The sequence below is a fragment of the Mus musculus genome, chromosome 13 (genome assembly GCF_000001635.26).
Source record: "Mus musculus strain C57BL/6J chromosome 13, GRCm38.p6 C57BL/6J".
Lineage (NCBI taxonomy): Eukaryota > Metazoa > Chordata > Mammalia > Rodentia > Muridae > Mus > Mus musculus.
Window position 1 is genome coordinate 118,684,084 of NC_000079.6, and position 24,914 is coordinate 118,708,997.

At 37.2% G+C, this 24,914-nt stretch overlaps 1 long non-coding RNA gene across 6 annotated transcripts; it reads right to left on the reverse strand.

Annotated features, from left to right (window-relative positions):
- Positions 1-2,036: 2,036 nt before the first annotated feature.
- Positions 2,037-21,556, reverse strand: Gm16263. Of its 6 annotated transcripts, XR_382940.3 has the most exons (6): positions 19,070-21,556; positions 17,078-17,197; positions 13,068-13,104; positions 11,232-11,478; positions 10,050-10,205; positions 2,037-2,135 (listed from the first exon to the last, which is right to left on the reverse strand). It is a non-coding gene; the product is annotated as a predicted gene 16263 (long non-coding RNA). The 6 variants fall into 6 exon arrangements; XR_873999.2 differs by lacking the exon at positions 11,232-11,478; XR_873997.2 differs by lacking the exon at positions 2,037-2,135 and having other exon boundaries at positions 7,815-10,205; positions 19,070-21,555.
- Positions 21,557-24,914: the final 3,358 nt, after the last annotated feature.

Consider the following 24,914-nt stretch of genomic DNA (forward strand, 5'->3'; position numbering starts at 1 on the left):
ATTTACTTTGATCACATGTTACCTTGGTGACCACAGAGTAACAGATGCTTCAAGAGAAACTGGAAGAGTGGAATTATGGAATTTTTTATTCCTTGCTATACTAAAGTAGAAAACAATCTCTTAGATAACTAACATACAAAAGCAGCCTAGGTAAGTGTGGGATTATAAAAGGCATTGAGGTGGCACAGGGGAGTTGGAGAACAGAAAATATTCCAGAAAGAAAGATGGGAAGGACAAAATCTGGCCTACTGGAAAAGTCCTTTGGGGGTTAGAGGAAAGAGTATACTTTCCAGAAAACATATGAGGTATTTTCTTCCCAGGCAGGCCTAAAGCTAGGCCTTTAACCTCAGGTAGCAAGAAGCTGATGTTGGAAGATCACAAGTTGAAGACTTGTTGGGGCTGTATAGCAATTCTAGGCCAGTTTGGACTAATGAGTGAACTGCTATTTCAAAACTATTTTTAAAATAAAATAGCTTTATGACAGAGTGACTGCCTGCCTTGTAGGTACTTGGTTTTCTTTCCTGGGACAGTCTTCCAGAGTTAGGAAATGTTAAACACTAGCTACTGATCCTAGAAAGAAGAAATGCAGTTAAATATATATAGAATTTGACTAGACAATGAATATTTGTTCTCTCTTCTCCAAATGGGCTACTTGATATTAATGGAGCATTTACAAGGGACATGCCAAATCACTGGCTTGGAGCTCTACCTGGAACTGAGCAGCCAGGCAGCAAAGGTAATTTGAGGTGGAAAAAGAAGCAATAATTCCTCTGGCTTATTATCACTTATACGGAATGGACACAAAGAATATGAGCACAAGAAATTTGGTAAACAACTCCGAGAAGCTACAAGTCCTAAGCAAGAAATTAAAGATTTGTTATAATGTACTTTTGTCCGAGTTCCTGTTTTTGGAGCTGGAGATTTTGTAGATTGAGGATTACAAGAGGAATGGTTTGCTGAATAAATAAAAAGTACAGGACAGAATCTGGTTGCTTCTCCAGGAGTTTTCTACAAGATTGATGAACACCTGGAGTATAGAGCACAGAGCGATCTGGAAGCCTGCCAGATTTGTACTATAAAGTCACAATCTAAGGGAGAGAAAGAACATTGTCAGATAAAACTATAAAACTGGATGTAATGAAAGACATCAGCCATTACAATCAAACATGTTATGCAAGCAGGATGGGGAGGGGGAAAAGAGAATTTATAGTTAAAAAAAGAGTAAGGGAGGATCCAGAATTGTGTAATCAGAACCCAGATCATCGGCAACATTTGGAGTATAATTCAAGACAGTAAAACACTAAGATTTGTAGCTCAAAACACATGATCATAACAATGAAAACTTGTACTTTGTTCAAGCAGAAACTTGAAAGAAAGAGTAAACAGATCCTACGTGTCGTGAAGATATAAGTTTATGTGGAGCTCATCAATTCTACTTTTGATAGCATGAAGGAAAATAGCCCGGTGGAGATAAAAGAAAAGAGAGAACAGAGTGAAATAGCAGAGAGAATGTTCCGTAGCTTGCTTACTTAAAGAAGGTCTTGTTCCTGCTCTTAGAACTAACATTAAGCTTAGATCCTGGAACTGTGGCTGGAGATGGCCCTAAATAGGCGGCCAGAGCAAAGTCATATCTGGAACTCTGTTTACCTAGGGAGTTAAAGGCCTTGGAGCTGGGGAAAGGACCTAGATCTTAGTTGAAAGCCAAAGTAATGAATGGTAGATTTAAAGATCAAGATGAGGCTGAAAACAGGAGCTGTCAGAAGCTGGAAGGATTAAGAGCAGGCCCCGGGTGTTGCAGAAAGTTTTCTGACAAGCGACTCTTGATGAAAGCAGGAGGCAGAGAGCACCGGAGTGTTTGGATTACCCTTAGAAGTGATGTTTAGTGCACAAGAGGTGACCATGGGTGGGAATATTGACAGGTGGCACTGTCTGCAGTTTAAAGGACACACAGATCCCAACCATGCAAAGGAAAACAAATAAAATGATGTTGGGAATTCTTTCTTCTTCTTCTTCTTCTTCTTCTTCTTCTTCTTCTTCTTCTTCTTCTTCTTCTTCTTCTTCTTCTTCTTCTTCTTCTTCTTCTTCTTCTTCTTCCTCTTCTTCTTCTTCCCTGTAGTCTGTTAAAGGCCTCTCATCTGTTATGGGGACCAGTTTAATAAAATCAGAGAAAGCATAGATTTTAGAATCAAATTGTTTAGCAATGAAGCCTGATTCTACAGGGTTCTGTGACACAACCCTGAACAAGAGATTAAGCTCTGTTGTGCTTGTTTCAAGTTTTTTATCAGTGAAATGGGAATTATATTAGAAGGGCTGATGTCACTGTGAGCTGAGTAAAATTAAATATAACAACATGTTGACAGGCTTGAGCTTTGGGCGTTATGGTTTCTATGTAAATATTAGTTTACTCTTAGTCCAGACACACGGCCAGAAGCATTTGTAAAGGCCTTAGTCTGCCTGTCACTAAGTTCTTGTCTAGCATTAAAATGGGTGTGGGAGGAGAGCCTACTGGAGGTCAAAATGGCTTTTAAAGAGGACAATCATATTCTCTCATCGGGAAATGGTGGTTCTCTAACCCAGCATGCCCTCAATGGACCTGAAGTTCCTCTGATGTGTTTCTTCTCTAGATCTAGCCTAGATACAACTAAAACTGAGCCTCAGTAAGCAGAAACTGTATAAATGAATAAACAGTGAAGGAATTGCCAAGTAGAAGAGACAGAACATGAAGGCTAACTCACCAAAAAAAAAAAAAAAAAAAAAAGTCACTCCAGGTTTTAATAGTATGTAATATTCATCTGCTTTCAAATTTTGCTGCCTACCTTGTACTTTTATCTAGAAACTCTAAAACTTAGTAAAGTAAAAAAAGATTAAAATTTATGTGAAGTGTATCAGAATTTATCAATATTTACTATTAATACGGAAGAAATACATTTTTTCCAAATTTAGACATTGATAGATCTAGGGAAATCACAGGGTGTGATTAAAAAAAAAAAGCAAAAACATAATTTAGGAATTATCTACCTGAAGGGATAAAGAGAAAAGCCAGGTTGGATTTTAAACATTGTGCTCGATGCAGGTATTGTGACTTATGCCTGCGTGTGTGTGCGTGGGTGTATTTTGGGATAAATCTTCAAACAGCTTTTAAGTGTTTTCTATAATTTGCCCTTCTCTGGTTGAAGGTCACAGGGTGTGTGATTTTGCAACTGGTAGAAGGCAGAACCTTACACTTTGAATTTCACAGCAGGAATCTGACAATAACTTATATTTAAAGTCAACTATTATCTAGTCAGAACATCAAACAGTGATTTCACTCACCATCACTGAAGACCAGCTAGTTGTAAATTTCTCATACTAAACAATCTTTTTAGGTAGATGTCACTCATATTGAGACTCAATCTACAAATTAGCAAGAAAATATTAATATTTATGAAATTATAAATGTCTCTAATGAAACCATCAGCTCTGGGGATATATTTAAAATGTTCATCTTAGTATATAGCATTTGTTCAAGTATGTATGAGATCAATTTTAGCCCAAATGAAGCACAAGCCAGAGTTTCAGTATCTTTTCTATCTTTCTTAGTTTACTTCTTATCAGTATAGTTTTCCAGTCTTTTCTACCATCTTAGTAAGTATTAAACTAGTGGCTTAATAAAACCCGGTGCCTGGACTTCTTGGTCTACGAAATGTCTATACTACTGTGCCCAAGACATAGTGTTCTCATGAAGATTGACTTTATATAGGTAAATTCCTTGAAGAAAGACAATGTTGTTCATCTCCTTGGCCATTACCAGAAGCATCATGGTTGGCATTTTCACAGCGAAAGTTTCATGCTGCCATATTCCTATCTTCCTGGTTACTGCTTCAGTCAAAGACCTTGGGCTGGATGGAGTGCTTTTTACTGTTTTAAAGAAATACTCATGGGAGGAAATACAGAGACAAAGTGTGGAAGAGACTGAAGGAAAGACCATCCAGAGACTGCCCCATCTGGGGATCCATCCCATATAGAGTCACCAAACCCAGACACTATCTATTATGGATGCCAAGAAGTGCATGCTGACAGGAGCCTGATATACCTGTCTCCTGACAAGCTCTGCCAGAGCCTGACAAATACAGAGGCAGATGCTCGCAGCCAACCATTGGACTGAGCCTGGGGTCCCCAATGTGGTCCCCAGTGGAAGAGATAGAAAAAAGGACTAAAGGAGCTGAAGGGGTTTGCAATTCCATAGAAAGAACAATAATTTCAACCAACCAGAACCCCCAGAGCTCCCAGGGACTAAACCACCAACCAAGGAGTACACATGGAAGGACCCATGGCTCCAGCCGCATATGTAGCAGAATATGGCTTTGTTGGTGGTCATCAATGGGAGGAGAGGCCCTTGGTCCTGTGAAGGCTTCAAATACTCCAGTTCAGGGTAATTCAAGGGCAGGGAGGCAGGAGTGGGTGGGTGGGTGTGAACAGACCCTCATAGAAACAGGGGGAGGGGGGATGGGATAGGGGGTTCTGGAGCTGAGGAAACCGGGAAAGGGAGCAACATTATAAAGGAAATATCTAATAAAAAACAGATTTTTAAAAAAAGTATGTTAGCTCATAATAAAAAAAGTAAAAGAAAGAAAAGAAAAGAATGGAAAAGAAAGGGAAGAGAAGAGAAGAGAAGAGAGAGAAGAGAAGAGAAGAGAAGAGAAGAGGAGAGGAGAGGAGAGGAGAGGAGAGGAGAGGAGAGGAGAGGAGAGGAGAGGAGAGGAGAGGAGAGGAGAGGAGAGGAGAGGAGAGGAGGAGAGGAGAGGAGAGGAGAGGAGAGGAGAGGAGAGGAGAGGAGAGGAGAGGAGAGGAGAGGAGAGGAGAGGAGAGGAGAGGAGAGGAGAGGAGAGGAGAGGAGAGGAGAAAAAAGAGAAGAGAAGAGAAGAGAAGAGAAGAGAAGAGAAGAGAAGAGAAGAGAAGAGAAGAGAAGAGAAGAGAAGAGAGAAGAGAAGAGAAGAGAAGAGAAGAGAAGAGAAGAGAAGAGAAGAGAAGAGAAGAGAAGAGAAGAGAAGAGAAGAGAAGAGAAATCCCCACCCTTTCTAAGAGAGTCTAGTCTATAATATCTGTGCCAAGAGGAGAATCTCCAGCTCCCATTTTGGTTTCTTTAGTTTTCTCTTCCTCTGACTTTGTTAGAATCCTTTCCTAAATTTGAATGACAATACTATGTTACTAAGAGTTACTAAGTTGGGCGCCCAGTTTTCTCCTTTCATTCTTGGGATGTGATTGTTTTAGTTGTTTTTGCAGTCAAATTCTGTCCACTGAAAATAGTGATTTACTCTGCAAGCTGAGCGACTTTGAAAAGCTAGGTCTAGCCAACACAGAATAAGATGCTTGGTAATACATTCACTATGTAGCAAGTGTATTAGAATTGTCTATCAGGTGTTGTTTAAATAGACTCAACGGATAGACACACATTGTATGTTTAGTATATAGTTTTGGCTGTGAATACTCAGCAAAATAAGTTATTTCTACATCTATTTTATCTCTCAGCTCATTTAGATCAGAATTGTATCAATACTTGTAGTTGGCATAAGAGTATTTTATATGGTTTCCTTCCTAATATTTCCAAAATTGCTATCCTGAATCATCTTTCATATTGATTGTATGTGTGTGTGTGTGTGTGTGTGTGTGTGTGTGTGTGTGTGTGTGTGTGTGTTCTAGAGCAGCAGTTCTCAACCTGTGGGCCTCTCTCACCCCTTTTGGGGTCATTATTAGATATCCTGCATATCAGATTACCTACATTACAGTTTATAACACTAGCAAAATTACAGTTATGAGGTAGCAATAGAAATAATTCTGTGGTTGATTGTGGTCAGTTCAACATGTATGGAAGGGTCACAGCATTAGGAAGGTTGAGAACAACTGTTCTGGGGCACAGGAATGCCAAGGCCCATATATGAAGTTCATAGGAGAGCCTAATGTTAGTCTTTGCCTACCTTCTTCTTTGAGCATAGGTCACTTTTTGGGTTTTGCTACTGCATACAATACTAGTTCAGCTGGCCTGGTATACAGAGATTCTCCTGCATCCATTGTCTGTCTTACTATAGGTGTGCTTGGATTATAGGCAAATGTTACCATGTCTGGCTTTTATGATGCCCTTGGGTTTCAAAATTAGGTATTTGAGTATGCATAACAAGCACTTTACCTACTGTTCTACCTACTAAATCTCTCCAGGCACATTTTCCTGTTAAAGTTACAAAGTTATTTGTGACTGAGCATTCTTGATGTGGCAACATGAGTTCCCGATGATCATCTCCCATACCAGACAGAAACCAGAACTATATAGTCTCCTTAATGCTTCCTGGAATCCAGGGATGGTGAGCCACGCATGGCTTCACCAATATTACTCCACGTATCTATTTTACTGTTTGTTTCAACGTATATGAAAATATACTTCAACTTTTAAAATACTTTTATCAGTGCTAAGAAAATGTTCAGTGTGAGCATAGTATAAGTAAATTCTAATTTTCACCCCTACCTCTCAGCATCACACACACACAGAGAAATTTAATTTATTAGCATGGACCACATACTTCCTGGAACCCCAGCACTAGGGAGACTGAGGCAGAAGGAATTCCATGTTCAAATCCAGCATGGGCTACATTATCAGATCCTGCCTATAAGAGAAAGAAGAAAGGATACAAGAGGGGAAAGAAAATATAAAGACCAAACCAGAGAATGAAAATATTCGCTTATTGAAAAAAAACTGTAACTGAATGCCTCTCTCCCTCGTTATAATTATCCATGCCCTATGTAATTTGATCTGTAACTCTCAACCTTGGCTCTGCAGCATTTGAGAAATATGGTTGTCCTACCTCACTATTTTATGGTTGGAAACTTGAAACTACATTTTGAATAAGCTTTGTAAGGTATTCTGATGGTCACATGTGAGATTCTTCCCATTTCATTCTAATGAATTACAGTTCACTATATCTTAATATTCGGGTGCATCACTTTGTACCTGGAAATAACTCCTCAAAAAGTCTTGTTCTCCGATGAATAACACTGGGACAATGCTGGGAATATGCCTGTGCTGCACTCTATCCTCTGCATTAGAGTTCTTTGCTCATTAAATACTAGGTATTTGCATGTTTATTTTCCTATGGACTCTGCTTAGTGAAAAGGGACAGCCAATGTAACGACATGTTATGTAAATGAGTTTAACTATTAGTAATAACTTGTAATGTGATGAAAAGTTGTACTCATTTGGATTGTAATGATCAGTGTTTATTCATATTCTTTAAAAATAACTTGCAGCTTAAGGAAATTAGAATATATAACTCTACTCTAGCGATGGTTTCTTAATCCCAAACAGATTGTATACATTTTAAATAATGCTAGACAGAAGACACTCCTTTTTTGAGCCTTCAATTATCCATTTAAATATTAATAAAGATCAGAAAATTTGCTAACCAATGAATCATGATTAAACAGATAAAGGCTGATGTAGTTTTGGAGCCAAATTGTCAGAAGACTCTTAGTAAGGGAACATCCTTTCATATAGATGTGTGTCCCCAACTCTAATAACTGACTTCACCTCTGAGTCATATTGTATACATATTCCTAGTATCTATTTAAACATAAGTAAATAATTAAATTATGCATGAATCTATTTGCCAGTTTATGAATTATGTATTTTTGTTTGTTTTGAACGTGTATAATAGCAGTGGAGGCCAAGAGAATGGTGAAGTTCCAGAACCTGATGATAGCATTTGAGAGGTACTTAACCATGAAAGGAAGGCATTGGCTAGAAAACAAAACAGCATGCATTTAATGAAGAGCCAACACAAAATGTCTCAGAATTTCAATGACTCATTCTATATGGATTATTGAACAACAGCAGAAAACAAACTTGAAGAATTCCCATGTGCTTTCCCTTTGGAATGAAACACAGCAGATAGGACTTTTGCCAACATTAGATCTAGGAACAAGCCTGATACCAAGAATTTGAAGCCACAACATTTACTTGGTACCATTAGCAACCCAAAGTAAAGTTCTGACTGCTGTTGATTGAGCTCAGATGCCTAGCTCATCAAATTCCAGGACAATGAAAATCTGTTCCAAATGAAGACTATTCTATTTGGCCCATCTCCCTGCACTAAATGGGCCATATGAAGCAGATACCATAGATTGTAACACAGTATAACATAGATTATTTGAAGTTAGCATCAAAATGTTTCTAAAAGTTGATAAACACTTCAAGTACCATCACAACCAAGGACGAGCCTCTAAGAATAACCAATCTGCTCATCAAAATAAAGTGTTGCTATAGAGATAGAAGGTGATACCAAGTTACAAGCTTGTATCCATGCTACAAACATTGTTACAAACATGTATCAATCTGTCTCACAGCTACTTTGGATACATAAATCTTCTGCAAACAACGTTTGGTGTATCTAGAGACTAGTGCCATGGATCAGGGGCTAAGAGGGCATGCTGCTCTTGCAGGGGACCCAAGTTTCTTTCCCAGCAAGCAAGGCAGATGACTCACAACTGCCTGTAACTCCAGCTGCAGGGAATTCAGGGCTCTTTGAGAATTAAAAGGTCGTTCCGTTAAATTTACTCTTAAATGGCAACAAACACTAAAATGAAGCAACCTTGAGATTTTTCATTATCCCAGATTTTATATTTGTTGCATTATAATGCAACATTTTATCAATGTTCCTGAGCCCCATTAAACTCTAAGCAGAAAAGCTTATAATTGTCTATGCCTGAAAAGTGTATTTTTTGCTTAGACAATAGAATTAACAAAAGTAATTTTATTTAAACACAACTCTGTTAGACTTAATTTACATAGTGGATTGGGAATAAACTAGTAACAGACACAGTCTTGTTTTGGAGCAGTCTTTACTTCCTACTTCATCATAAAACCATGACCTTTGTTGTACTTATTTAATTTGGGGAGTGGGCAGGGGGGAGTATATGTGATCAAAATACGTTGTATACATGTATTAAATTCTCAAAGGATAATAAACAAAACAAAAACTGAAAAGTTTTTGCCTTGAATAAGATTAACTTGCATTTAATCCCTCACATTTTAATTAAGTTCACTTGATATACTTACTTGTAAGATAATGCTATTCTGAATCATAGATTGCCCCCTGCAAGGGAGATGATAGTTGGATGGAAATGGATGGCTAAAGAGATAGGAGATAGAGTCTGAGGTAGAGTCATTCAGTGTGAAACCACAACAAATGTTATTGCTTGGATCAACTTCAGCACAGAAAACAATCTGAGCCAATTGTTCAGTGCAGCAGAGATACGCATGCAGGCTTCATTTTCATACCCATACCCGGTAGTACTTCCTTTGAAGTTGTGGAACTGAAATTGGAGACAAATTTTGCCTCTTTTATAGTTCTTCTATCTCAACAACAAGTGATGCTCAAAGGTAAAAGTTATTTTAAAAAATCTTGAGCAATAAAATATAAATGGCATCATGGCTCAAATCAAACAATTACCTAAGTTCTCTGGACATTGTTACTAGAGTGTTTAAATAAAATGCTATAACTATAAAGCCAAAACTATTCTTTCTTCTTAAATCTGAAAAATTGTGAGCATAGATATATTTGAAGTGGGAACAGGATTGCAGAACTTTATGATACATTAAATAAAAAGCTAAGATATTTTAAACTAATACAGCACATTAATATTGGCAAGAATTTTTTCAGCATATACAATTGAACAGAGTTAAGCCATCATTATAAAACAAAAACAAAAACAGATAAACAATGAAATTGTTTCATGTTCTTCTGAAGTCCTTACAATGAATGTTTTCCTAAATACTTTCCAGACTGGGGTGTACTATGCCTGAGATACCAAATGTAATCTCCAACTTTCATGTCTTTACCCTTATTCCCTCCACCTAGGGTCATAATGCATACATTGATTGTAGCATTTTATAGTCTAGAATTCAGAGACTATTATCTCAAGAAGTATCACAGACTGATAGGAAGATGCTAATTTGTAAAACATCAACTGAGTAGGAACAGAAACAAGGGAGACTCATGGTGAACTCACAAGTAGATACCTACCTTAAAGCAGTCTAGTCAAATTTACTGAAAACAAAGCCATAGCTGAACCAGTGTGATGTGGATCAGACAAGCCAGCTTCATTTGATTCAGGGGTTGCCATGTTGCAACTTTTAGTCTTCATTGCTGTTTCCGATCACTAATCACGATGTAGATTGACTGCATAAGTAAGAGCAAAATACAACTGAGCAATTCAGACTCATTCCCAAAGTTGGATAAAATGGTCTTAGGCGGTTCTCATGGAATGGACATCTTTGAAGCAGTTCTTTGGGTAATATTACTGCCAAAGTTGAAAAGCTCTAATATAAAGAAGTAAATTTCAGTTCATCACATGCAAATGATTTGTTTGCCCCTTTAAAAGCTAATCAGTAATGGTCAGGAACAGGCTACTAATTTGGAAACGTGTATCAAAGGCAATTCACTCAGCTATTATTCAAGAGCTTATACTAGTTTAGATTACACATTCACTTGTTTATAAAGGGTTGGGATACAAGTTCAGATTAGATCATGACATTTATACGACATGTAATAGAGGGTCCGTTTTTTAAATAACAGAATCATATCTATCTCTGTCTCTCTGTCTCTGTCTGTCTCTGTGTCTCTGTCTCTGTGTCTGTCTGTCTGTTTGTCTGCCTCTGTGTGTGTGTGCTTGTCTGACTCTGTGTGTGTGTGTGTATGCATGTGCCTGTGTGTGTGCGTGTCTATTCAGAAAGGGGAGGTTTGTGACTGTGAGAACTGTCATGTTCAAATGCTTCAAGGAAGACTAGCAGGCTGGAGATCTAGGAAAAGAATGACATTTTAGTTTGAGTCTAATCTCTGTCTGGGGGCAGAATTCCCTTCTTCCCAAGAAACTTCCTTCTTTCTTCTCATAGATTCTTCAGCAGATTGAAAGTTTCTCGTTCACATTATTAAAAGTTTATTGATTTAAATTTTAATCTCACCTTAAAATGTACAGAAATATGGGGTGACAGAAAAGCATGATCAAAATATATTGCATGAAAAATTTAATCCTAAAGAAAGGATTGTGACTACAGAAAAGAATCCTGTGTTCCTAAAGCAGGATCTTTAGAACACTCTTTAGCAATGACAGCTGGGAGAGTCAGTAAGAGGCAGTCCTCCAGGGCTCTGCTCTGCAGGAGAGCTGGATTATCTGGCCTCCCTGGCTGGGTTTGAGGGTTGACTCACAAGGTGGAAGTATTTCTTGTCTGCATTTGTAAGGCACAATGCCAGAGTTTGAATACCAAGGTGTGTTCCAGAGAGAGATGCCAAGGGTCCGTTTGCAGAAATTGGTCCAAATGTGCTATCAAATCAAAGAAGCCCGAGAGCCATAGCCAAAATAACGCTACTGTGGGAAAGCACAGGGAGAAACAACGGATCAGAACTGCAACTGGGAGGTAGTGAGCAGGATGGAACATCTGGTGCTGTCATCGTTCTGGGTAAAGCAGAAGATAAAACAAGCTGGGGTATTTAAAAGGTCTCAGGACAAGACAGACAGCAAGCAAATTGGCTTTTAAAACTTAGCCTTGGTACAAATTAATTCTATCAGAGAAGATTTCTAGGATTGTAAAATCTGTGATAGCAAATAGAGCCTGAGCCAAAAATGCTGATAGATCTTGGCTCCTTTTAACTATATTTTTAAGCTCCACCTTCCAAATAGAGTTGAATTTTGACCAACAATATATTTCAATAAAATAAATTACATATATATGTATATATATACATATATATTCACACACACACATATATATAATGATTTTAATAAGACACCAATTTGTTTGTTTATTTCTTTTTGAACTAGATAGTTTTTTGTTACTCAGAAACCTCTCTCCAAAACAAAATACACTCTAGCTTCTAAGTTTAGAAGTGATGTTTTTAAATGTAACATTTTAAATGCAACAAGGTAAAGTATGTTTTTCACAGGTAATATTCTTAGATTGGGTTTTCCTGAAACAATCTCCAGTAGAAGAATCTCTGTGAAAGTGGTTTCCTAGGAAAGTGCTCCCAGGCAAAAACAACAGTGGATCCAGAAGCAGGGAGTGAAGGAGATGAACCAAATAAGACACAATCTCAGCTAAAGCCACCTCTACTAAAACCTGGATACAACGTGACTTCATTAGAGTTCCCTAGAGTATGTGCCCCTCCTTAGGGTTATCCTGCCCTAGCAAAAGAGACATGGCTTTCATAGTATTGCATTGTACTGACCATCATTAAGAGTCACCTTCAAGAGACCACCTAGTCTTCTTTACAGGGAGATAGAAGTAGTTCTCTCTTACATGAAGTCAGACATACAGTTTGATGGAAGCAAAAGTACAAAAGATCTTAGATTAGGACGTCTTGAATCAGGAAGTGTATTAGATATCTGGAAAGAAGGCTAATAATTGTGGTAGATTTGGAGATAATATTATTTATGTATATATAAAAACTAGTTTGGGCTTTTATACCATATATATGTGTGTGTGTGTGTGTGTGTGTGTGTGTGTGTGAGAGAGAGAGAGAGAGAGAGAGAGAGAGAGAGAGAGAGAGAGAGAGAGGTAATTTCTAAGCAGTAGAAATGTACTGATCACACTTCAATGGCAATAGGCTGGGAAGTCCAAGATTGAGTTGTCCATAAAGTCTTTGCTAAACATAGCTTCATGAATGAACCCTCTTGGCTTCTTACTTGTAAGGAGAAAAGGCCAGAGGAGAATCCCTGAGCTTTATAAGGGTTCTCATCTCATTTGTGAGAGTGGAGCCTTCCTTAAGAATTCATTCAAATGCCATTGAATTACTTACTATTGTAATGAGTTTTAGAAACTGGGAAGATCCTAACCACTATCTGAACTCTGATCTGTTAAAGTAAAATCTTTTAATGAGATCAAATAGTCTTTTGTAAGAAAACAATGCTGTATAAAAATTATTTTGGGGTTCCAGAGAGATGGCTCAGTGGTTGAAGCACTCGTTGCTCTTGCAGAGAACCTGGGTTAGCATCCCAGAACCCAAATGGCTCACAACTGCCTGTAACTCCAATCCCAGGGGACACACCTTTGGAACTCCACAGGCATCAGGCATACATACATATCTGCAAAGAAAAAAAAACTCATTTACGTTAAAAATAAGTGTGTGTGTGTGTGTGTATGTGTGTGTGTGTATGTGTGTGTGTGTATGTGTGTGTGTATATGTGTGTGTGTGTATGTGTGTGTGTGTATGTGTGTGTATGTGTATGTGTGTGTGTGTGGATGTATGTATGTGTGGACGTGTGTGTGTGTGTTTGTATGGATGTGGATGTGTGTGGATGTGTGTGTGTATAAAGAAAATGTATTATGAGAAAATGTTTGCCAATTGCAACAAAAATTAGAAATCAGAGTGTTTGCTTGTAACCAACACCATCATCATTTTAGAGCTATAATGAAAGAGAAATATGGCAACAGAAAAATGATCTGGAGTGGTTATTAAGTGTCCTTACCATAGAAAGATGAAAAGAATAAAAACTCACTGATGCAATTTGGGAGATAGTGGCATGGTAGAGTGAAATAATATTTAAAAGAAAAATTTGACATATACAGTAATAAAGCAATAATTGTAAAATGTTCTCTATTAAAGTTACTAAATAAATGATAATCTATTGTAAAATCATTATAAAATGACATTAATGAAAACATCTCATAAATAATATTGATAATTTAAAATAAAAAAGCTTTTAAAATCTGATGCAAAACCTGGAAGACTTTCAAGAGGTAGTTAATAGATATGACTTACAAAGTGTAATTTTGTTTACTGTAACCAAATACAAATTAAGCAAAATTTAATGAGATCAAGTAATACTTCTAGAGCGCAATGGCACAGCACAGAAAATATTTAGGCCAGAAATTTAAAAACAATTAGTTTTTTTTAGGTGAGTATTCAAAAGCAATGTTTATTTCTTTCCATAACTGAAATAGTGTAATAAAAGAGAAGAAAAAGAGAAAATGAAATTCCTGCCATTAATAATCTACTTTCCTACAGATTCAAATAAACAATTTAAAATTACTAATCTTTATGTTTATTATCTCTACCAATATTTATGTAAACATTTGTACATAATTAATATATTAAAACATGTACCTATGCCCTTTTGTTTCAGTGTTTTATTTCTTTCCTTGCCTAGTAAATTTTATTAACCAGAAAGTTCCATCTATAGCACAAATTTTCCTCAAACTTATGGCTGTCCTTCTACCTCAGCGTTCTAAGTGCTGGGAAGTCAAGGATAATGTACCACATCTAGCTGTCAGTGTTCCTAGAAGTTGAGTTTCTAGGGTAAATGTGTACATTTTTAAATTTAAGGAGATAAAAATAAATGTAGCTGAGGATCCAGTTTTTTATTTCTTTTTTTCTTTTCTGTTTGTTTGTTTGTTTTTGTTTGTTGTTGTTGTTCTTGTTGTTTTCCGAGACAGGGTTTCTCTGTGTAGCCTTGGCTGTCCTGGAACTCACTTTGTAGACCAGGCTGGCCTGGAACTCAGAAATCCACCTGCCTCTGCCACCCGAGTGCTGGGGTTAAAGGCGTGCACCACCACGCCCGGCTTCAGTTTTCTATTTCAATGCAAAACTAGGAGCAACCAGAATCAAATTTTAAAAGCTTCCATAGACATAAATCACCATGCATTTTCTAGGATCTATAATCGCATGTCAGGTCCTCTTATCCACTATAATGATCCATATTGATATGTCAATGTAATATGACATGATATGATATGATTGATATGATATGATATATTATATGACATGATATGATATGATATATGATATATGATATATGATATATTATATGACATGACATGATATGATATATGATATGATATATTATATGACATGATATATTATATGACATGATATGATATGATATGATATGATATATGATATGATATGATATGATATATGATATGATATGATATATGATATGATATGATATGATATATTATATGACATGATATATTATATGACATGATATGATATGATATATTATATGACATGATATGATATGATATGATATATGATATGATACATAATTAGATTGGGAGATTCTCCCCACCCCACCCCTCCCTTCTTCCTTACCTTTCAGTAATACGTTTAGTAGCATTTCAAATTCAGCTTCTATTCTTTCTCAGTATCTTAAATTACTTTTTTATATTTCTCCCAAACAAGGCCCAGTGTTGTTTCACCCTTAACTCTTACACATATACGGCTCATCAGCACACCACACTCTTTATACTTTTGTCTGTATCAATGACATGGGCACTTCCCAACATCTTTAGGGTTGCCACTTCACTTTTTTTTTTCTTGAATATGGCTGTAGTTGTCAAAATGATCTCTCTGCTCTTACACTTTATTCCCTTCAAGGCTAGCTTTGTATAATAGCCAGAATAATTTGTTTACCTTAATGGGAGATATATAAATATATATCTCCCATTAGGTGTGCTGACAGGAGATATCAGATATAATTCACATAATGTCTGATGATACCAAATGCCTTTGTATCTTTGCCCCATAGCTGTGTTTAGCCTCTTCATGTCTTTAACTAGTATCATGATAATCCTAAAGTTTTCATTTTGAAAAACCACAAATGTTCTTTTTCTCAGTTATTATTTAATGAGCCCAAGAAATGACTCCTTTTCTGAGCATCATGAAGAAAGTCCTCTCATGTGTTTTTCATAAAACATTCAGTGATTTGGGCTTCTGCATTTAAGTCTATGACTCATCCCGAGAGTTACTTTGTGTGAACAATGACAGGTAAGGGTTAAGTTTTTACAAAGTTGAAATGTGGTCCTTTGTAGACTAACCTCTTGCAGAATTTGTAAAGAATTATCAGAACACCTTTTAAACTACTTGAAACAACTCACCATTGAGAACACTGGCCTTGCAATTTTCTTTGGGGGTAAGATTTATTAATTAGAAATACAATTTCTTTAATACGGGGACATCCAAATGTTCTATTTTGTGGGAGAGGTGATAGAATTTTCTTTATTTTGATAAATTCATTCATTTTGCCTAAGTTGTCAAACTAGTTTATGTGACTGTTCTTGTTACCCTGTTACTTTTTTTAATGTCCAAAATTCCCGTTGTTCACTTATACATTTCATCTTTAGAAAGCTCATTGTCCCGCACCAGAGAGCTACATCTGTAATAATCAGTCACTCTGTATTGCTGTATTGTCATCCAATCCCAACAATTACTTAATGGCTACCTTTTCCTATTCTGTGGGTGTTTACAAATGAATAACGGACATGTAATGACCATTCTACTCTTTTGTTTTCTTGTTTTTTTTGAGACAGGGTTTCCCTATGCAGCCTGGGCTGACCTGGAGCTTGTTCTGTATTCTCTGCCTTCCTCTGCCTATTCATCATGTCTTTCCCAGGCTCAACATAGCTTATTAGCTCATGTCTTTTTAAAACTGAGCAGTAGTCCATCATTTGAATACAACAGTTTATTTATCCACTCACCTACTGAAGGATATTTTAGTTGCTTCCAAGTTTGAGCAATTATGAATAAAGTTGCTATAAATATTTATATGGAATCTTTTGTGGAACTATGACTTTCCTGTTGATCTGGGACATGTTTACTTTTGTTAAGAAACTGCCAAACTCTTCCAAAGTGACTGCTTCATCATCTGTTTCTACCACTGAGCAAAAAAAATCTATCTTTTTTCCTCCCACCATGTATTGTTCCTCATGAACATAGAGTTGAAAAAAATGATGTGAGTCTATTTCTGGATTCTCTATTCTATTCTATTGATGCATTTGTCAGCTCTTATCCCATACAATACTGTTTTAATTATAACATTATTGGGGACTCATTTTTTAGGGGGGTGGGGGATTGGTTGTTTTGTTACTCTATAAAATCTTTAGAATCAAGATGAGGATATCCAAATAATTTTGGAAGGCATTTTGATTGGATTGCTCTGAAAAATATAGACTAGGTTGACAAATTCAGAGTCCTTGACTTTGCATGCCTTCCACCTTGAGTTTGCTTTGCTGCCTTGTATTAGAACCTGTAGCTATAGTGGATAAATCATCACCTACCTTTCACCACGTAGAGCATGGGTGCACTTGGTTACACTGATGCCTGCATTTCTCACTTGGGTGGGTGATAATGTAAGTCAGATTGTCTTTTACACTTCGAGTTCTCCTTGTCTACTGTTCCTAGGAAAGGATTTCATTGATTAGGTAGGCTCGTGTTTTATCCCACGGCATTGGTAGCAATCACCTTTTAGAGAAGCTGCCAGTCCCTTAGTATCTACACAGATGATCACGACATGTGCAAAAATGGCTTTTCTACTTCAATTTGTGTATGTTTCTGTGTGTGTGTGTGTGTGTGTGTGTGTGTGTGTGTGTGCATGTTTGAAACTTTATTTTACTTTTGTCTGAGTTATGACTTCTAGTACAGAGTTTGAAAACACTGGTGACAGGAAACAACACTTCTTCTTCTTCTTTTTTTTTTTTTTTCCCTCTCTTGTTTTTTTGAGACAACACTTCTTGTTTCTGGTCCTGATATGGAATCTTCAGATTTTAACCAGTACGTTACATCTCCTATAGTTGTTTTGTGCAAGACTGGTCTTTTTCAAGCTTTCAGTTCATCTCTATCCCTAGTTTTATTAGAATATTTATTTATCATGAATGGGCCCAGAACTCGTGAATTTTCTGTATCTATTGGTTCAATCATGTGGTTTTTTTTCTTAGCTTTTTGATATGATACATTTTATTTATCAATTTTAAAATATTTACTAGCCTTCAAAACTTGGGATAGGGCTGGTGAGATGGCTCAGCAGGTAAGAGCACCCGACTGCTCTTCCGAAGGTCCGGAGTTCAAATCCCAGCAACCACATGGTGGCTCACAACCATCCGTAACAAGATCTGACTCCCTCTTCTGGAGTGTCTGAAGACAGCTACAGTGTACTTACATATAATAAATAATAAATAAATTTTTAAAAAAATTTAAAAAAAAACTTGGGATAGATCCCAATTAGTCATTCAATATAAATTTACTTGTACATTGATAGACTCAATTTGTGAACTATATTAAGGATATTTATACCTATGTTAATGAAACATGCTGGTTTATAGTTTCTATTGATTCTAATATCTTTACTGAGTATTGTTATGTGCTTAGTGATGATGTTGTAGAATGAATTATGAAACATTCCCAAGGAGAGTATAGACTCATATAATTCTTTATAATTAAAAGCTTGACAGATTTGATCATTGAACAAATCTTATCCTGTACTTTATGTTTTGAAATGTTATTAGTTATCAACTACATTTCTTTAATAGATATAGGTCAATGCACATTGTTCTATTTGATTTTAAATGAAATTTTACGGGTCATGTATGTCATTCAAAGGACTAACTAATTTCATATATATTATCAAATTTATGAGTGAGGAATTTTCTTGATGTTAATTTGTTATTCTTATGATATCCATGGGATCTTTAATGATTTTTAAAAGCATCTGTTGGCAACAAAATACATTTTTTTCTTTTATCCTCATCTGTTTACAGGTTTATCAATTTCATTAACCTTTTCATGGATCTATCTTGAGATTTTATTGATTTTCTTTATCGATTTCCCACCTTTGGTTTTATCAGTTTCTTCTGTCTGAATTCTTTTTTTCCTCTGCTCACTCTGAGTTTAAGTTTCTTGAGATAGATAGGTAGATAGATAATTTTAAATCTTCCATTTTTAATATGTGTACTCAATACTTAGAAATATTGATGTTTTCATTTTCCAGTATGCACAAACTAAAAACTTTATCCCTCAGTGTTATGAGATTTTTTATTTAAAAAAAACAATGCCATAGCATGCAGGCTGAGGAGGATAGAACTGGAGTCTCTTCTACAAATACATGTTTCGGTGGTTAGCCACATAATGGTCTAAAACTTATAGAGGAAAACTGGGGCTCCCATTCTCTGACTCTCTCTTTCCTGGGGTGATCTTTGAGTTCCCAAGAGGCACAGCAGTGGCTGTGTCATTTTGTGTTTGAGACCAAAAGTTGTGTTTGTGCATCATAAGCTTACCTCTCGAAGCCAGCCCAGTAACTTCCCCTTCCTCGTCCTCAGGCAGCGGTACAACAAATGCTCCACATACAGAAGGCCCTGAGTTTGGTTTGCAGACTAAAAAGGAGGTAAGAAAACATGTGAGGGTTGGGAGAAGAAAGGAAGAATGAAGAGATAAAGGGAGGAAGAGAAGAAAGAAAATGCAAAGGTATTTCTGGGGTAAAATGTGCTTAGTCAGATTTAATAGACTTCATGTGATTCTTTAGCATACCATTTTGGCTACATACAGCAATTCTCTCCACTTTATAACATAAATTGTGAACGGCTTCATCTTCTTCACTTTTCAATATCTAGCACTGGGGTTGTTTCTTCTTCAATGTTAGAATTCATCAGTGATACCAGTGGGGACAACAGCTTGGTAAAATTTTCTAAAGCAAGTTGGATTTCTTTAAGAAATGTAGGACTGTTGTTTACACAAATTTAGGAGTAATTACACTTAGATATGTCTATAAATTTTGTCTCTTACCTCGTTGCAAGTGGCATGTTATATATTATCTTGCAGTCTTATAGCTCTTTACTTTGACTGAACTCATACCATCAGCTGTGCATTAGCTACAATCTCAGCTCAGTCCTCTCCTCTATAGCTGAGGTCTTTCTCACAAAAACATGCCTCAGAGCTTAGGCAGATAATTGTCTAGCATGTAAGGCAGACAGGAGATAGCTCACTCTCTGGTTGTCTTCTTGCATCATATCCCCCCTTCCTTTATAGTGTTCTGTGGTGTCATTCTGTCATTGTGGGTTTTAGACCAGAAAACTGTGGTATTTCATCACAGATTTGCCATGCCACATGGCCACTAACTGTAGCTTGCCCTCAGGCTTCTCCCTTTATAGCCACAAACTCTCTCCAGATCCAGGGACCACATCTGCATATGACAATGGCTGGCATGAGAAAACAGCCATGTCTTTTTATGTATCAGTGAGGTTGCCAGAAACCTTCCCTTATGCCAGACCTGTGTCATATGTCCACCCGAAAACCAATCACCAGTAAAGACAATGTTGTGTTATGTTTGGCTTAGTGAGTTTAATGGCGTGAGAAGGAGAGTGGGCTTTCCAAATAAGTCAGTGGCGCTACCACAGAGGAAAAAGCTAGTAATGGGTCTGAGATAGACAGCCAATCGTGTCTGCTATGAACACTTCTGGACTGAAAAATTCCAGGAGATGCTTTTTCACACCAACTAACATGGGGATTGTGGGCCCCGCGATTGTGCAATGTAGTGCTGCTAAAATTAATTACTAGATAATTTTATAAAAAGTGGAGAAATGTATGAAGTAAGAGATCAGATGTAATCCCATCGGATGGAGATAGAGGTAGAACAATGAGAAGTTAAAGGACATTAGTGACTGCAGATTTAGTTCAAGAGCAGCAGAGTGCATGAGGCTCTGACTAAAAACAAACAACAACAAAACAGAAAAAAGAATCTGCATGGGCTCCTACGTATTTGAATAGCTACTCCTCAGTCAGTGGAAATGTTGGGAAAGATTAGGAGGTATGGCCTTGTTGCACGTGTGTGTCACAACAGTTGGACTTAGAATTATCAGAAGGCCATGTCATTCCCAGTTGGTTATATGTGGCATATATTAATACTTACTTGTGTAAAAGCTATCTAAGTCTTGAGCAGTTTTTCTTTAAAAATATTTTTTGGCGGTGCTGTACATTGAATCAGGGTCTTACCCATGCTAGATAAGTAAAGTAGTCTATCTTTGAACTGTACCTTCAGCCCTTATAGTTTTTCTACCATAGGGATCTGTTGGCTGGTTTCTATTTGCCTTGTGTTGTAGGACTAGATGTCTAGCTAGAGATCACTGAAAAATTGTATGAGTGGGGGTTGAGGTGGAGGTGTCTGGGTGTGCATAAATAAGGGAAATTACTGTAATAAGTAAGGAAAATTCCAACAATAAGCTTTTAATATGAAAAATAGAAATAAAATAGTCCTCATGTATTTTTAGCTATACAAAATATAGTTGAAGTAGTAAAAAAATAGCAGCTAGACAAATTCTGCATCAATCTGTTTACAAATGAGCATAATTTCAGTGGTGAAAGGCAGACTGCTGCTTTCTCATAGATTAGCTAAAGGGACCAAGGCTGTTTTCCCTCTAGCAATAGAAATTTGCTATCAGAGTATCCCAACCTCTACTAACTGCCATGGGAACACAGAAGCTAAGAGTTTAAAAAACGTTACAATCAGGCTACCCTAGCCTCTACTAACTGCAGTGGGAGGTAGAACAAGGACTTGTACCTGGGACTGGAGGCACTAAGGAGACATTGTAAGGATTCTTTAGCAGAAATGGGTTGTAAGGTGCCACTGTTGCGAATTGCTAGCCTTCCTTGGGATTCAAGGGCCTCTCCAAGATCTCCTGGATATAGAGGTAGTTTAGTACACCCTCAGTCGCAGTGGTGGCACACGCCTTTAATCCCAGCACTTGGGAGACAGAGGCAGGCAAATTTTCAGAGTTCAAGGCCAGTCTGGTCTACAAAGTGAGTTCTAGGACAGCCAGGGTTACACAGAAAAACCCTGTCTAGAAAAGCCAAAAAAAAACAAAAAACAAAAAAAAACAAAAACAAAAACAACACCACCATTTTCTAAAGGCCCCTGACACAGTACGTGCTGAGAAAGACATATTCAGTCGCCTCATGTTCAAGACACTGAACTAAGAGGTGTGTCTCCCTCCCACCCCCCACCCCCCTGCTTCAGAGCCAGGAAAGGGCGTCTACTATCCTGGAAGGGATTCTGTCCTTGATGTCTTGAAGGGCTGAAACCTTTTAGGTTTGCTTATCTGGAATACACAAAGGAGACTGCCACTGTCCTACAACCTATGAAATTCCATTCACCCTTCCTGGAACCACCTTTTCTTTAACCTGTAAATTAAGGACCAGAGGACAGCAGGCAGCCCAGTCTTATCAACTGCATCCTTGCTGAGACAGTCAGATGATAGTGCAAAGGAGAAGCATTGCGTACTCTGTGCTGTTTCAGTTTCTACAAAAGTCCTGAAAGTCAAAGGGCTTATGGAATTCATGGAAGGACAATGGCCATCTTCACAATCCTCTTCATGTGCATTTCTTCTTCAGATTTTTCTACATGAAACAGCCTTAAAACTTATATGTGACTACTTATTCATTTAAAAAATAATTGTCTTGCCAGGCGTGGTGGCACACACCTTTAATCCCAGCATTCAGGAGGCAGAGGCCAGCCTACAAAGTGAGTTCCAGGACAGCCAGGACTACAAAGAAAAACCCTGTCTCAAACAAACAAACAAACAAACAAAAAAACAACAACAAAAAAAACCAACCCCCCCCCAAAAAATTGTATTTTGATGAAAACAAAATATATAGAGTAACACTAATAATGTTCCAGAAAAATGACATAATTAATTCCTATCCTAGTTTCCTAAAATAAACTATAAATATGTTAGTAAAATACTTTAATTTGCAAAAACAATTATTTTAAAGATTTGTAAAGATTTGCCCAAGGAAATAGTTAAAAGTTTCATAGTTAACTTGAAAGAAAACTAATGGTTAAATTAATATTTTTATTCTTTGATAGTTTCATACATATATAGATTTAATTGTGATTCTTTTAATCCCTATTGCCACATAAAAGGTAGTGTTAATATGGAGGTTTTAATTATAGCTTTTGAAAGAAGCACTTCATTTATACACATAATTTCAACTTTACTAAGCTCCTTTTATTATTTGTGAAAGCATTTTATCAAACCTGTAACAATCAAATAATTGATTCTTTGGACCTCAAAATTCATTAGGTAAATAAAAAGGTTGGTAGTCTTCAATCCAAATGTAAATCTGGACTATAGTATTTCAGTAGTGTAAAAATCCTGTTATCATTATCTCTTTTTACAATCAAAGAATCCAGCACATTCCGTAGCAAACACTAGATGTTTTACAATGGGCTTTGTGTTAAATTGCACTTCCTTATAATCTTGAATAAACACAAAAACACAATATTACAGACTGATTATTTACCTTGGAAGATGTGTATTCCAGTCTAAAGTCTGCACTATTCTAACAAAGACAAGACTGATCTCTGAAGATTTACAGGAAGAGAACTTCAGACCAAGTTACCACTCACAGAGCTGTAGTACAATTGAATAACAAGGTGCTATGCTGACAAACCAGAAATGAAAAGGAACTTCTAAAACTCCTTGAGCTTAACTAGCAAGAGAAGGAGATATCCTAGAGGCTCAATGAATAGCTAGAGATCTGGAGAAAGAGTCTGTAAGGAGATGTATAAATCCGGAAGAATACATCTCCTATCAGAATCATGACACTGAAATCAAACCAAGTATAAGAAGAAACACCACCTGGTGTGGTGGCTCACACCTTTAATCCCAGCACTCGGGAGGCAGAGGCAGGCAGATTTCTGAGTTCGAGGCCAGCCTGGTCTACAAAGTGAGTTCCAGGACAGCCAGGGCTATACAGAGAAACGCTGTCTTGAAGAAGAAGAAGAAGAAGAAGAAGAAGAAGAAGAAGAAGGAGGAGGAGGAGGAGGAGGAGGAGGAGGAGGAGGAGGAGGAGGAGGAGGAGGAGGAGGAGGAGGAGGAGAAGAAGAAGAAGAAGAAGAAGAAGAAGAAGAAGAAGAAGAAGAAGAAGAAGAAGAAGAAGAAGAAGAGGTACAGACATCAGCACAGAGCTGGGCAGACAAAGGAAGAGAATGAATTCCTAGGAATGAAGCAAGAACAACAAAGATGGCATTTACTACAACACAGTGGCTTTTCTGTTATCAGTGATTCATAGGCAGCACATCTCCTGTACCTGATTCTATTGAATAGGGTAAAAAACTTGTCAAACTTAGAGTAGATACTAGGTCAAAACAAATTTCACAAGATGTAGGTTTTCACACTAGGCACATGGGCCGGGGGAGATAGCTCAGTGGTTAAGAACTCCTATTGCTCCTGTAGAGGATTCTGTTCAGCTCCCAGCACTCTTATGGCAGCTCACAACTTCCTGTAATTCCATTTCCAGGGGATTCTCTTCTGCCCTCCATGGGTTCTTGCCCACACATAGTATATACATTCTCCTGTCAGTCTCTCTCCCATACAATACATTTAAATAAGCAATATTAAATAAATCTGATAAAAAATTAGAATATAGCAGGCAGGTTAGGGAATTTTTATCAGAAAATAGTTAATGTAATCATTTAGAACACACTATTGATTCATGATTCTGGAAGCAAAAGGAAAAGAAAGAACATCAGGGCTACCTGGCAGAGACTTTGCCCAAACCCTAAGTCTGTAGGAGAAATCTGGATCAAAGGATTGTGCAATTATCACAGAGTAGGTGATTATCAAATCTTTTTTTTTTTTTTTTTTTTTTGGTTTTTTGGTTTTTTGAGACAGGGTTTCTCTGTATAGCCCTGGCTGTACTGGAACTCACTTTGTAGACCAGGCTGGCCTTGAACTCAGAAATCCGCCCGCCGCTGCCTCCCCAGTGCTGGGATTAAAGGCGTGCACCACCACGCCCGGCTTCAAATTTTAATCCTTCATGAAGCCAGAGAGCAGACGTGACAGTCTCCCTTGGGTCCTTGGTAGAGGTGGACAGCATAGTTTATAGGATCCAAATCTTTCCAAACCCTTTCTAGGTCCTGAGACAATTCTAGATTCCCATCCCTAATGTCAATAAAATAAAATAAACCAAAGGTTCACCCATGTATATATGTATGCATACTCTTTATGAGTTAAATTTTCATATCTTCTTTGTTAGATCCAAAGTATTGAAAATTGCCTACTGCAGCCTAGTAGCACATAATAAGTATTCAATAAACAGCACTCGAATTAAAAAACAATTGAGAAA